The following is a 14,362-nucleotide window of genomic DNA, read 5'->3' as shown; positions in this document are numbered from 1 at the left end:
TTTCTCTCATGCCCAACGACCTTCTCGGTCGAGTCCCAGACTCTCGCCCCAGTGCGAGTTATAAGTGAGCACTGCTCTCACGCCCAACGACCTTCCCGGTCGGGTCCCAGACTCTCACCCAGTGTGAGTTATAAGTGAGCACTGCTCTCACGCCTCCAGACTCTCGCTCCAGTGCGAGTTATAAGTGAGCACTGCTCTCATGCTTCCAGACTCTCGCCCCAGTGCGAGTTATAAGTGAGCACTGCTCTCACGCCCAATGACCTTCTCGGTCGGGTCCTAAAGTCTCGCCCTAGTGCAAGTTATAAGTGAGTACTGCTCTCACGCCCAACGACCTTCTCGGTCGGGTCCCAGACTCTCGCCCCAGTTCGAGTTATAAGTGAGCACTGCTCTCACGTCCAATGACCTTCCCGGTCGGGTCCCAGACACTCGTCCCAGTGCGAGTTATAAGTGAGCACTACTCTCATGACCAATGACCTCCCGGTCGGGATTCCAGACTCTCATCCCAGTGCAAGTTATAAGTGAGCATGCTCTTACGCCCAACGACCTCTCGGTTGACGCTCATCACTCACTCGTTGCTCTGTCCATCACTTATCACACTCGCCCCACTTGCTGCTTTGCCCGACACTTATCACACTCACTTCACGCGCTGCGCAGCCCGACACTCATCATCCGCGTTTCGCTCACCACTGTAGCTCGGTCGGTACTCACCGCTCAGTCGTCGCTCTGCTCGACACTCATCGTTTGCATTTCGCTCACCGCTGTAACTCGGTCGACACTCACTGACTCACTCGCTGCTCTGCCTGACACGCATCACACTTGATTCACTTGCCGTTCTGCTCGGCACTCTCAGGTCACATTTTCGCTCACTGCTATAACTCGGTCGGCGCTCACTGACTCACTCGCCGCTATGCCCGGCACGCATCACACTTGATTCACTCGTCGTTTTGCTCGGCACTCTCAGCTCACATTTTCGCTCACTGCTGTTGCTCGGTAGACACTGACTCACTCATCGCTCTGCCCGGCATGCATCACACTTGATTCACTTGCCGTTCTGCCCGGCACTCTCAACTCATGTTTTCACTCACTGCTGTTGCTCGATCCCTCACTGGTACCACTCGGCTACTCGCTTTACGCCGATCGGCCTATCGCTTAAGGGATTTCTTGGTTGTGCACTAGACATCACCCGCCCGTTCTTATTCTGCTTGGTAGGCATTCTCTCTATTTCCGGATTCTCATTTTTCGATTGCCCGGTCACGATTTATTGTCGCTCGGTCACGCTCATAACTTGGCTCGCCCATCATTCTCTTTATTGTCAGGTCGCGATTTACTATTGCTAGGTCGACACATCCCCGGTCACGCTCACGGCTTCGCTCGTCGATCCGTCTCTCTATTTCCCGGTCGCGATTTATCGTCGCTCAGTCGGTATTTTTTCGGTCGCGCTCACGGCTTCGCTCATCGATCCGTCTCTCTATTTCCCGGTCTCTATTTATCGTCGCTCAGTCGGTATTTTTTTGGTTGTGCTCACGGCTTCGCTCGTCGATCCGTCTCTCTATTTCCCGGTGGCGATTTATCGTTGCTCAGTTGGTATTTTTTTGGTCGCGCTCACGGCTTCACTCGTTGATCCGTCTCTCTATTTCCCGGTCGCTATTTACCGTCGTTCAATCGGTATTTTTCGGTCGTGCTCACGGCTTGGCTCGTCTATCACTCTCTCTATTTGCCCGGTCATAATTTCTCGTCGCTCGCTCGATTCTATTTGAGTCACTTGCTCGGCATTGCCACAACTACTTGTTCGATGTAATAAGACGAGCTCAGTGATCTGATTCTGCGTTCGGTAGCGATTCTGTTTAAGGCTTGGTCTAATCAGTCGGACTTGCGCCTCCTTCGACTAGACTTGAAGGGGAGGCTTGTGATATGTATATGACTTAATGGCAGGAAAGGAATTATGAGAGGGAGGTGGGGAAATTTTGTCATTGCACTATTTAGGGCTTTATTAAGGGGGAACACTGTAGCATGCAGGGGGCGGCGGCGATTTTGGTTTCTTCCTTCTTCTTCGTGCGTTCGGCCGAGCCGCCGCCCTCTTGATCCTTCGCACCCTCCTCGTCGACGCCGGCCTCCGGCCGTTGGCTGCCACCTCTTTACCTCCCTCCTCCTTCTCCTCGCGACGCCATCACCAGACTGATTCGCCACCGCCAGCGTCATTGGTTCCGCTAACTCCCCTCCTCTCTCGCCACCGTCGGCCAGTCATCACTCTCTCTACTCCTTTGCTCTCTCCTCTCCTCCTCCTTCCCAGCGGCCATCGCGTTCACCGTAGCCACGTTCTCCGATGCCTCCCTTGACTCCTCACGCACACTGTGCCTCCAGGCCGATGCCGTCGTAGAGCACTGCTGCAGCCCAAAGAGGCCTTCGACGTCACCGGCAGCGGCCTCCTCCTCCTGAGCTCGCCGGCACGCCGACAACCTACTGCTCTCATCGTCGTTCATCCGACCGCCTCTGCGGCGGACCACCTCCTCTCTCCCTCGTAGCTCGCCGGCAGCTCCAGCGAGCAGTCCCGCGGCGGCAACCCTTTCTCCCCCTTCGCGTCAACGCCGTAGTGTAGGCTCTCTCTAGTGTCACAGCCCCTACATCGGCCCCCCTCCCTTCCGGTTTCCATCTCTAGTGGCAGCCCTCGACGGGCCCACTATCACTACAAAAAAATAATAATTTAGGGATGAAAGTTTGGGACGAAAAATTTTCGTCCCAAAATCGCAACAATTTTGGCGACAAACACAAAATTTGATCCAAATTAGAAACGAAATTTGCAACAAAATATTTTCGTTGCAAATTCCCATCGAACATTACTTTCGTTACAAAATTCGTCCCAGATTCTGGGACGAATCCAGGATTCGTCCCAAATTCTAAAATCAATTTTTTTTTAAGAAAAAGAAAATAATCGGGCCAAAATCTGGGACGAATCCAGGATTCGTCCCAGATTTTGGGACGAATCCGGAATACGTCCCAAATTTAAGAAAAATAAAAAATAAAAGACAAATCATTTGGAAGGCCTAAATATGGACATAACGATCTCGGAATTTCATGAAACAAGTTTCTATGGGTTCCTAATTTTCTCATGATCTTAAAATTATCCTCATCTATAATTTTAACCTCATATATTTAGTGTGGTGATTTTTTAACCCGAATTTAACCTAATTAATAATAAAAAATTCACTGCATTTAATATAGTATGTTAAAATTATGGATGAAGATATTTTTAAGATCACGAGAAAATTAGAAACTCATAGAAACTTATTTCATGAAATTCCGAGATCGTTAGGTTCATATTTAGGCCTTCCAAATAATTTTTCTTTTATTTTTTATTTTTCTTAAATTTGGAATGAATCCTGGATTCGTCCCAGATTTTGGGAATTTAGAAGGCTTAAATATGGACCTAACGATATCGAAATTTCATGAAACAAGTTTCTATGGTTTCTAATTTTCTCATGATCTTAAAAATATCCTAAATCTAAATTTTAACCTAATATATTGAGTGTAGTGATTTTTTAACATGAATATGACCTAATTTGTAATAAAAAATTTATCACACTCAATATAATATGTTAAAATTATGGATGAAGATATTTTTAAGATCATGAGAAAATTAGGAACCCATAGAAACTTGTTTCATGAAATTCCGAGATCGTTAGGTTAATATTTAGTGAAATATAGATAGTTTAGTATTAATTAAGTATGTTAGCGTTTAATGCATGTTTGAATATGTGTTTAAAACTTAAAATATAGAACTACAAATGTCAAAATTTCATGAAACAAGAGTCTATGAGCTTCTAATTTTCCCTTAATCATAAATATATCCTCATCCTTAATTTTAAAATAATATATTGAGTTTCATGTTTTTTTACCTGAATTAGGTCAAATTTGGGTTAAAAAATCACCACACTAAATATATGAGGTTAAAATTTTGGATGGGGATATTTTTAAGATTATGAGAAAATTAGAAACCAATAGAAACTTGTTTCATGAAATTTCGAGATCGTTAGGTCCATATTTATGTCTTCCAAATGATTTTTTATTTTTTATTTTTCTTAAATTTGGGACGAATCCTGGATTCGTCCCAAATTTAAGAAAAATAAAAAATAAAAAAATCATTTGGAAGACATAAATATGGACTTAACGACCTCGAAATTTCATGAAACAAGTTTCTATGGGTTTCTAATTTTCTCATAATCTTAAAAATATCCTCATCTATAATTTTAAACTCATATATTTAGTGTGGTGATTTTTTAACCCGAATTTAACCTAATTCATAATAAAAAATTTGCCACATTTAATATATTATGTTAAAATTATGGATGAAGATATGTTTAAGATCATAAGAAAATTAGGAACCCATAGAAACTTGTTTCATGAAATTCCGAAATCGTTAGGTCCATAATTAGGCCTTCCAAATGATTTTTCTTTTATTTTTTATTTTTCTTAAATTTGGGATGAATCCTGGATTCGTCCGAAATTCTGGGACGAATCCAGGAATTCGTCCCAAATTTTGGGACGAATCCAGGATTCGTCCCAGATTTTGGGACGAATCTAGGATTCGTCCCAAATTTAAGAAAAATAAAAAAATAAAAGAAAAATCATTTGGAAGGCCTAAAAATGGACCTAACGATTTCAGAATTTCATGAAACAAGTTTCTATGAGTTCCTAATTTTCTCATGATCTTAAAAATATCCTCATCCATAATTTTAAACTCATATATTTAGTGTGGTTATTTTTTAACCCGAATTTAACCTAATTCATAATAAAAAATTCACCACATTTAATATATTATGTTAAAATTATGGATGAAGATATGTTTAAGATCACAAGAAAATTATAAACCCATAGAAACTTGTTTCATGAAATTCTAAGATCGTTAGGTCCATATTTAGGCCTTCCAAATGATTTTTCTTTTATTTTTTATTTTTCTTAAATTTGGGACGAATCTTGGATTCGTCCCAAATTCAGGGACGAATCCTGGATTCGTCCCAAATTTAAGAAAAATAAAAAAATAAAAGAAAAATCATTTGGAAGGCCTAAATATAGGCCTAACGATTTCGGAATTTCATGAAATAAGTTTCTATGGGTTCTTAATTTTCTCGTGATCTTAAAAATATCCTAAATCTAAATTTTAACCTAATATATTGAGTAGTAATTTTTTTAACATGAATATGACCTAATTCATAAGAAAAAATTTACCGCACTCAATATAATATGTTAAAATTATGGATAAAGATATTTTTAAGATCATGAGAAAATTAGGAACTCATAGAAACTTGTTTCATGAAATTCCGAGATCGTTAGGTCCATATTTAGTGAAACATAGATAGTTTAGTATTAATTAAGTATGGTAGCGTTTAACGCATGTTTGAATATGTGTTTAAAATTTAAAATATAGATTACAAATTTAAATAGTGACCTAGAATTATCGGAATTTTATGAAATAAGTTTTCATGTGTTCGTATCGTTCTCTTAATCATAGAAACATCCTTATCGATAATTTTAACATAATGCATAGAGTGTTGCGATTTTTTAACCCGAATTAGGTCAAATTTCATTTAAAAATTCCTAAATATCAATAAATTAGGTAAAAAATATTTATGAGGGCATTATCACGATCAGGAGAACGATACGAACACATAGAAACTTGTTTCATCAAATTTCAATATTTGTAGGTCTATATTTAATCCTTCTGAATTTTTCCTCTTTTTTTTTAAAAAAAATCAATTCTGGGATGAATCCTGGATTCGTCCCAGATTTTGGGATGAATCCAGGATTCGTCCCAGAATTGGGGACGAATCTAGAATTTCGTTTCAAATTTAGGGACAAAATTGGCAAAAAAAAAATTTTGATGCTAAAAACCCTAGATCCAGATTAAATTAACTCCTCACGCCTCTTTCTTCCCCCATTGCTTTCCTCTCTCCCTCGTTCCCCCTTCCAACCAGCGATTTCCAGGAGGATTTCGGCCACATCTCCGACGACGGTGTGATCTCCGGCGGTGGAAGCTTTCTAATTGGTAAGCCCATCTCCTCTTTACGCTGCTCTCCCATCTCCCTCTCTCGGCGACTGGGCTTTGGCCAAGGGGACACTGCCAGCCGGCGGTGCCCATTGTCAGGCGCCAGCCGCCACTTCCAGGCACCGGTGGCTGCTGCTGGTCGTGGCCTAGCCGAGACTGGCGCATCCAGGCGGGAGTGGCCGCGACTAGCAGTGGCTTGGCGCAGTCTGGCCACTGCCAGGTGCTGGCTGACCGACTCTGGCCGCCGGCGCAGGCCTAGCAGTGTCCGGCTGCCGTCGTGTGGCTGGCCAACTCTGGCCCGTGTCGCGTTGCTGGCCCGCGTCGCGTCGCTGGTAGTGCCTGGCTTAAGCTGGCAGCATGAGGTTGATACAGCAATGAAATTCTGTTTGTTACACTGTTGGTCAGACTGCTGTAGTTAATTCAACTTGTTTGTATTTATCATTGAAATGCTATTGATTTGCTGATAGCCTGACACCCCTATGATGATGAAATGCAAATACAAAAGATTTATTTCTGAACTTAATCTTCAGGTTGTTCTGCTCATGGATTAGATATTATGATGCTCTTGTTATACAGATGATGTATTTTAATTTTCTGAAAAGTAGAATTTGTCCATTGTCTATGCATGATTACATTAATACATTAGCTTATTATTAGCACACAACTATTCTTTAGAATATCAGAAAAATATTTTCATAGCCTTGGATCTCTGATTGACAGATTGAGTTTACCTCATTTGTTGATTTGTTCCCTAAGAATGCCTTTGTTCACTTAACAGGTGGAATACCTTCCTGTTGTCTTTCCAGATGAGAGCAAACAACAAAACATAGTAAAATTTTCAGATAGGGTAAGCATGCCCAATGAATTTTAATTTGCAATATATTTTAAATATATATATTAGATTAGATATGTGTATATCTGTGAAGATTTGTATAGATTTGATTGATTTAGTTGTCATCTTTAGTTGATCTCATTCCTTGGTAATAGTTGTCTAAATTAGAAGTTTTATTAGTGCTTAACTAGGTTGGCTAGATATCAAAATAATTGTATATAATCTTATTATTGTGATCAATAATATTTAGGCTAAATAACTTTAAGCCCCTGTGTTTTCTATGAAGTAGCAGTTTGCCCACTTATTTAAAACACAACACTTAACCCCTTTTGACTTGAAGTGTTTCATTTTTTATTTAAAATTCGGAAGTTACTGTCTGAATTCATAATGTTGTTTGTGCAGGTCTCAATTTACCGTGAACTCAATGTAGTTGAAGACAACCGTATTTGTTCACCTCTTTTCGGTATTCCTGAGTTCATTAATATACATTTATTGATCTGTATATAAAGTTAATTTTAATAATTATGTTATAGTTGATTAATTGTGTTCCTTCATTTTGATAAGGTGCTCTTTGTTGTTTTGTCTTCAATGATAAGATTTATTTATAGTAACTTTTCTAATTTTTATTTTAATTAATATTGTTAATTTATTTTTAACAGGATTGGTGAGGCGAAATATATGTCAGAGAAAAAAGTAAGTATTAAGTAATATGTTAAACTATTAATTTTATTTATTTATTTTACTAATTGCATTTTAAAAGTTAAGTAAGGGTATCATTCTTTTTATAAATTTATTGAAATTTGCTACTACTGCATTATTAGTTCAAATTCCAAATTATGATTAGAGTTTGTCTAGCAACCAAGTAACCATGAGTACTAAAAGACTAGTATCACCTAATTGATCTTAACTAGTTTGTGTTTTCTGCATTTGAGCTATTTTCATATGTTAGGAATTTTAAGAATGCATTTAATGCTCTCCATGTCAGATGGAAATAGAATATTTGTAGCTATTGTTTCATATGGTGAAATAGGTTATATCATAACAATTTGATGTGCTAATTAAAATAGGTTGTATCATATTTACGATACTTGTACTTAGCTTCAAGATACTTCCTATAATTTTATTTGTCGTTGCTGTGACATGGATGGTTCATATCGTTGGTAAATAGGGCATTTATTTGTGTAACGCCCGCCCTCCCTGCTAACCCTAAGGGACGGGGCTACGATACTCTATGTACAAAATTTTCTTTTTAAAACAGCGAAAGACTTAAAATAATTTTCTTAGTTTAATAAAAACTTTTCTTTTATTTTCCTTTTCATCAAATCCGAACTACACTATCATGGCCTCAATAACATGATATCAAAATTAGTAGAAACATAACATCAAGTCACACATACGGTACTACAATTCATGATACCGTGGAGTTCTTTAAAAAGCTTGCTGTTCTTCTAGTTAGTCACACATTCTTGCCTCCCCTGCCATTCCAGCTCATCCTGTTCTTTATCCGTGGTACAAGGACAGTAAGCTGTGAGCACTCATGGCTCAGTAAGTTCCTTTCCTACTCACTAAAACCGAAAATCATAGTATAATCAAAGAATGTCTCAACATGGCATCATTTCAACTAGTCATGACATAATGTAACATACTCTTTTAAGCATATCATGCAACATGAAGAAATCATAACTAGTCATGGCATATCATAGCGTAAAGCATAGCATGAAGCATAACATAATCGTATCTAATCATGGCATATCGTCATAAGGAGTCATGACATATCCTACACATGGACATATCATGGAACATAACATCATCATATCTAATCATGGCATATCATAAATCATCATAAGGTATATGCAATATGATTTTGAAAAACATGTATCCGAAAAACATGTGTATGTCTCATGATCTTTAAAATCATTTCTTCTTACATATATACTTGAACATAATCTCAACTTAAAAGGGATCCCGGCTATGTACCACTTACATACTGCGCGCAACCTATGTAGGTCCAAGGTAGCAAGTCTTGAACCCTACAAGGCAAACATACTAGGCCCGAGTCTTACTCCATCGACCTAGGGGCACTTAGGAGCCCATCCCTAACGAGGCCCGAATCTTATTCCATCGACCCCGGGGCGCTTATAGAGCCCACTCTTGGTACAAGCCATATAAAGTAAAGTACATGTCATACTTATACATATCATACATCATAAAAGCATGCATCACTTAGGCACACATCATATCATAAAAGTATGCATCACTTATGCCAGCATCACTTAGGCATACATCATATCATAAAAGTATGCATCACTTAGGCATACATCATGTCATAAAAGTATGCATCACTTAGGCATACATCATACCATAAAAGTATGCATCACTTAGGCATAGATCATAAAAACATGCATATCTTAAGCATAAAGCATATCATCAAGCATGCATAATTTAACCACATAGCAGATCATGAAAGCATGAATATTTTAAGCACTAAACATAGCATCAAAGCATGCATAATTTAACCACATATCATAACATAAGCATGCATCACTTAGGCATACATCATACCATAAAAGTATGCATCACTTAGGCATACATCATATCATAACAATATGCATCACTTAGGCATATATCATAAAAACATGCATATCTTAAGCATAAAGCATATCATCAAGCATGCATAATTTAACCACATAGCATATCATGAAAGCATGCATATTTTAAGCACTAAACATAGCATCAAAGCATGCATAATTTAACCACATATCATAACATAAGCATGCATATTTTCAGCTCATATCATATCATCAAAGCATGTAAAACCACATAGCATATCATGAAAGTATGCATATTTTAAGCACTAAACATAGCATCAAAGCATGCATAATTTAACCACATATCATAACATAAGCATGCATATTTTCAGCTCATATCATATCATCAAAGCATGTAAAATTTACCCACATATCATAACATAAAACATGCATATTTTGAACTCATAATATATTGTAGAATTTCTCATCTTGTATAGTTTACAAGCATACATGTCTAAGCATAAAAGTGTATCATGTGTTCATCCAATCATAAGGAACAATGTAACATGATTAATTTGGGTACTAAGCTTCCTAATCCCTTGGGTTCTTATCTTGGCCGAAACCCTCTTAGGTGCCGATTTAGGTTTTAAACAACATCCAAGCATGTAGAACCTAATTCATCCACATATCATTCTCATAGGAAGTATTATAAACAAGATTTACTTGGACTCTAAGTTCTCCAAGTCCTTAAACCTCATTTGGCCGAACCTTAACAAGTGTGAAACAAGGTTCTAAATGACATAAAGCATGGAAACCTTAACCATATTTATAACATTTGTTTCAAGGAATCTGGTAAGCACAATTGAGTTAGTTCCTAAATCCTTTAAGCCCTTAAAATTATGTCATGGCCGAAACTTACAAGTACTCATTTAGGTTTTCAAGTAAGCATCCAAGCATGTGAACTTACTATAACATCATGTATAAATTTATAAATGGCATCATACAAGTGGTCATGGCCGAAACTTCCCTTAGCATCAATTTAGGTCACTAACAACATATAGCATGTGAATTTTTAGCTTTCTACATTTCATATTTCATGGAGAGTGACATGAGCATGTTCAATGTAAGTTCTAGGGTTTCTAAGGCATGTATCCCTTCATGGCCGAGACTTTAAGATGTCCATTTGAATTATAGTTAAATGTATAAGCATGTGAACACAATCAACATGTTATCTCAATTTCATAAGAAGTATCTTTAACACATGAGGTCTAAATTTTTAAGGTTTCTAGGTCTTTAAACCCTACATGGCCGAACCTCATCAAGCATGGAATTTGTTCAAATGGCATAAAAGCATAGAAAGTCATAACACATTTCATAACATGTATAAAAGTCAAGCACTATAAGCATACATTTAAATTGTGTCTTAGGTTTCCTAGGTTTTTCCTTTCTTTATCCCATAGCATATGTTTGGCCGAAACCTTCCAAGTCTTTAAACTAGGTTTTAGGTGGCCTAAAGTATGGAAAAACCTAAACAAGTTTTATGACAAAAATATCAAAGAAACTATACATATAAGTTTGGTTCACAAACAAGCTAGGACCCTTGTGGTCATAATTATCATATATCATGCAACCAATTTTCCTATACTCTAATTAAGCATGGGAGCATCAAACAACTTTCATATCTTATTGTCATGGAGGTTTTGAGCATGTTAAAAATCTGTTTAAGCTATTCTAAAGCATCCACCTTACCATGGCCGAAACATTAAAAGTGATGTTCATGAGTTTCTATCAACATACAAGCATGCAACTCTTTAAGAAACTCTATATTCTATCATATAAACATGGTGAGTTTAAATTCAAAGTCTTCCTAACCCTAAACCCTTCCTTGGCCGAAACTTGTGAGTGGGGTACTTTTGGTTCCAAGTAACCTTCAAGTATCAAAACAATAATGGATCCTTAACCATTTATTTAGAGGGTTTTGTGCAAGTTAGGTAAACAAATAAATTCCCTAGCCCTTATAAAACATTTTTGGCCGAAACTCTAGGGTTAAGTACATCTCTAATACAGCATCACATATATATAAAAATATGAGAGAAAACCTTCTTACAAAGCATAGAAAAATTATCATGAATCAAGGCTTATATTAAACATTTCTAGGATCAACAAGTCCTTTCTTTGGCCGAATTTTCACAACTTTGTTTCTAGGTTTTAAAATTCTCATAAAATCCAAAAACACATTAAAACCACTTGTACCACGGGTGAGGGGATACTTACATCCTTTTCGCTTGTGGTTCTAAAGTGTGGTGATGGAAGAAAGGGTCTCTTCTTCTTGTTCTCCTCCTTTGATTTCCGTTGGTAGCCTTCCTTGTATCCTAGGAGGAACCTTGTTTTGGGGCCAAAAATGGAGGAGAGGGGGCTGAGGCTCTCGGTGATGGAGAGGAGAGAATGAGAGAAATGAGAGAAAAAATAAAAATCTTCTCTTTACATGCTCCCTTTTATGTTAAGGGGGAAGAGGTAGCAAAATTGGTTTTTGCTTTCCTTCTCCCTTTGCCCCCTTTTTTTTTTTTTTTCCATTTTCTTTTTATTTTATTTATTTATTTGTTCTCATCATTCATGATGAAACAAGGGGGAATGAATCCCCTTAATTTTCCTCTTTAAGTCACGGCAAAGGGAGAGGAAGAGGGAGAGAAAAGAAGGAAGGCAAGTTGCCTTTCTCTTGCTCTTTCCTTGCTTTCTTTTGGCTAGCTTTTACTCTCATCCTTATCATGAGTTTCCCTCCTTTGCTATCAATATTTCATTCCTATCCCAACTGGTTATTACCCATTAATCCTATCATTTACATTATGAGAGGTTCAAGGTTCAATCCTTGACCACTCCCTATTTTTATTTCTTTTTATTTCCTTTTTGGTTCAACATTCTACTAATATTTTTCTAAGGCAAGTTCATCATTCTCATGTTTATCTTAAAAGCTTAGTGGGTGTTACAATTTGAATGTTTAAGGAATTTTAGAGTTATGTGTTGTTTCCTATACCAATCTTTCTTGTTACAAATGATCTGGTTTGTTTGTTTGTTGTTATGTAGGAAAAGAAGATTTGAGGGGGAAGAAAGCTTTTGTGGCATAAGAAGATGACTTGATGTATCTTAGTTTGTTTAACTTCTTGGATTGATGGACTTGTTTAACTTTTGGAGTGTTGAACTTGTATAATATTTTCGAGTAGCTTGAAGAAGACAGATCTTGTATAACTTGTTGAGACCTTTATATTTGTTGAATTATGAGTTGAGTTCAATTATTAATAGATGTATGTGAAATTAATAGATGTATGTGAAATTAGGATGTGTTGAATGCATATAATGTGTTATTTGAATTTGTTGTTTATGTATGTATGAATTGAATTGCAGAAATAAATTGTATCTGGAAATTTTTTTTATATTAGGGACGAATTTGGCGACGAAAATGATTTGTCGTCATTATATCGTACTTAATTTTCGTGACAAAATCATTTTCGTTTCAAATTTCGTCCTAGATTTTTGGACAAATCTGTGAATTTGTCTCAGATTCTGGGACGAATATGTGGATTCATCCCAGATTCTGGGACAAAATCTGGGATGAAAATTTATTTATTGTAAAGTAAATTAATATTTTTGTTGCCAAATTCATCGCAAATGTTCATCAAAATTAGCTACGAATTTGGCAACGAAAATATAATTTGTTACCAAATTTTGTTGCCAAATTTGTTGTCAATTTTGCAACAAATTTAATATTCGTTGCAAAATTAGGGACAAACTTGGCAACAAAAAATAATTCGTCACCGAATTCGTTCCCAAATTCGTTGCAAAATTAGGAACAAACTTGGCAACAGAAAAATAATTCGTCACTGAATTCGTCCCCAAATTCATTGCAAAATTAGGAACAAACTTGGCAACAAAAAAATAATTCGTCACCGAATTCGTCCCTAAATTCATTGCAAAATTAGGAACAAACTTGGCAACAAAAAAATAATTCGTCACTGAATTAGTCCCCAAATTCGTTGCAGAATTAGGGACAAACTAGAGTCTGTTGTTGCAAATTTGGCGATGAATTTGGGGACGAAAATTTTATTCATTGCCAATTTCGTCCCCAAATTCGTTGCCAAATTTGCAACAAAAAAAAAATTCGTTCCAAAAGTTGGCATAAAACGGTTTGGGACAAAAATTTTTTCGTCCTTGAATTCGTCCCAAAAAATTTTGCAACGAATTTTTTTTATAAATTCGTCCCCAAATTCGTCCCAGAAAGCACTAATTTTTGTAGTGTATCTTGGTCGACCTACTGTCCCAGCTAACCCACGGTCTTCGCTGGCCCACGACCTGGGCCGACTGTACAGTGTTACTATCACTGTCGGCAGTCCACATGTCGATTTCGTCCTTGTTGCAGCTTTGTGTTGTGGTTGTGTTCCGGCCTTCGAGCCGTGGCTATGTTCCGGTCTTTGTATCGTCCGACCTGTGTGCCCATATTTTACTCCAGCCTGCGTGCCGATCTCGTCTCCCGGTCTGCGTACCGACATCTTATCCAGGTCTGCGTACCGCTATCTTATCCCGGTCTGCGTACCAGTGTCTTATCCCGGCCTGTGTGCCGGTGTCTTAGCTCGGCCTGCGTGCCGCTATATTATCTCCCGACCTACAACTCGTCTTTCGGCTCCGTGTCGCATCCTGCTTCGCGTCATCAAATCCCTCTCTCCAGCCTTATCAGAGTCATATGCTCTTCCGGGTTACGACAACTCGACCAGTGTCCCATCCGAGGATGCCCCTGGGCCAGAGTATGTTATCCGTTCATATTCTATGCATATTTCATTATTTTATGGCTTAGTCTTGTACTCATATGTTCGTTGGATCTGCCTCGAGTATCGGAGTACCGGGGGCCGAGTCAACCCGGTCGCTGGCTGCAGGTAGCGTTGACTAAAGGACTTTTGAAGACTTGGTCAATAC

General features: G+C 38.0%; 1 long non-coding RNA gene across 1 annotated transcript; it reads left to right on the top strand.

Annotated features, from left to right (window-relative positions):
• Window positions 1-5,902: 5,902 nt before the first annotated feature.
• LOC122037970 lies at window positions 5,903-12,713 on the top strand. Its single transcript, XR_006127779.1, has 5 exons — window positions 5,903-6,040; window positions 6,819-6,887; window positions 7,275-7,335; window positions 7,532-7,565; window positions 12,482-12,713. It is a non-coding gene; the product is annotated as an uncharacterized LOC122037970 (long non-coding RNA).
• The last annotated feature ends 1,649 nt before the right edge of the window (window positions 12,714-14,362 follow it).

This window comes from Zingiber officinale, chromosome 1A (assembly GCF_018446385.1).
Source record: "Zingiber officinale cultivar Zhangliang chromosome 1A, Zo_v1.1, whole genome shotgun sequence".
NCBI lineage: Eukaryota > Viridiplantae > Streptophyta > Magnoliopsida > Zingiberales > Zingiberaceae > Zingiber > Zingiber officinale.
This window is presented reverse-complemented; position numbering and strand designations above follow the sequence as displayed.